Here is a 1,224-nt window from a genome sequence, read left to right as displayed (position 1 = left end):
TATATTGGAAGAACCTGCTCAAGTACGGTTCTTGATGTTTGGGGAAGATTGCTTCAAACTCGATAATAAGGTCCCTGCATTTCTCAGGAGTTTTGGGGAGGAGGAGGCCTTCTTCCCCCCAAAAAAACTTTTTGCCGCATGCCACGCCTGATGACATCTTTGAACACGATGGGTATGGTCCTACTGTCCAGACTGGGGACATTCACTGTGCAGCCACACACAGCCTCACGAAAGCTGATCCTGGCTGGGTAAATGACATCAGAGCCATCCCTCTTAAAGATACTGTGTTGCTTGTCCTTTAAAACAAAGATGATGGCAGCTGGAATATTGTTGGGGGTCTGGTCTCCTTCCTTGGGAAAGGTGATTTTAGTCCCTTCTTTCTACCCCCTGTTCATTTCAATGGTGAAGATCTTGTCTTCGTTGGAAATGCTCTTTCCATCAGGGTCCAGCTGCTTGTGGGAGATTTTCATCTTTTTGATCCAGCCATTGTAGATCTCTTCAAGTGAGACTCTAAGGTTGTGGGTGAGGGGGGGATCTTGCTTCTTTCAGGTGGGCTCCTGAGCAGGGCGGGAGTAGCCAAAGTTCATGTTGGTGAAGCCACCCATACCCAGGGGGAAGCCACAAAACGGGTCATCAATGTGCATGCCTTCTTCCCTGTTCCGCTGCCCAAAAAAGTTATCAAAGGGATTTCGGCCGCCAAAAAACTCGACAAACATAGCATGAGGGTCTCCATGGACTGTATAGCTGAAAGAGGTACTGTTAGCACCACTCAGTGCTGCTCCCACCATGAGGCCCACCACCCTAAAGGGAGATTCCCTTCCTCCCCATAGAGGTTGAAGATCTCGTGCTTGGGCGAGTTGCTGGGCACGTCGTAGGCCTCGATGAGCTCCTAGAACTTCTCCTCAGCGCCAGGCTCCTTGTTCTTATCTGGGTGGTAGTGCAGTGCCTGATGGCAGTAGGCCCACTTGATCTCCTCGTCCGAAGCACCGCGGGCCGGGCCCAATGTCTGGTAGTAATCTTTGCCCGTAGCCCCCACCCCCCACCACTCCCCTGGCTCCCCTCCCCTGGGATTTCTTTCGACTGTTTTTCTCTTGCCAGCTTTTCTACAGTGATGTCTTAGAAAAGGCGCTGGCCCAAACAGAATCCCTCCGAGCGCTGGCCCTTTGCACTATCTTTTGCGCATCTCCAACTCCTTTTTTAGTCATCTCAAAAATCTTTGAGTCC

The 1,224-nt window shown here is 51.0% G+C and overlaps 1 pseudogene; it reads right to left on the bottom strand.

Moving 5' to 3' along the window:
• Positions 1–1,103, bottom strand: part of LOC103210246 — a 2,197-nt pseudogene extending 1,094 nt beyond the window's left edge.
• Between the last annotated feature and the right edge of the window lie 121 nt (positions 1,104–1,224).

Source organism: Orycteropus afer, unplaced genomic scaffold, assembly GCF_000298275.1.
Source record: "Orycteropus afer afer isolate SDZICR_OR568_19922 unplaced genomic scaffold, OryAfe1.0 scaffold00577, whole genome shotgun sequence".
In the NCBI taxonomy this organism is placed as follows: Eukaryota; Metazoa; Chordata; class Mammalia; order Tubulidentata; family Orycteropodidae; genus Orycteropus; species Orycteropus afer.
Note: the sequence above shows the minus strand (reverse complement) of the source record. Positions and strands in the feature narration are given on the sequence as shown.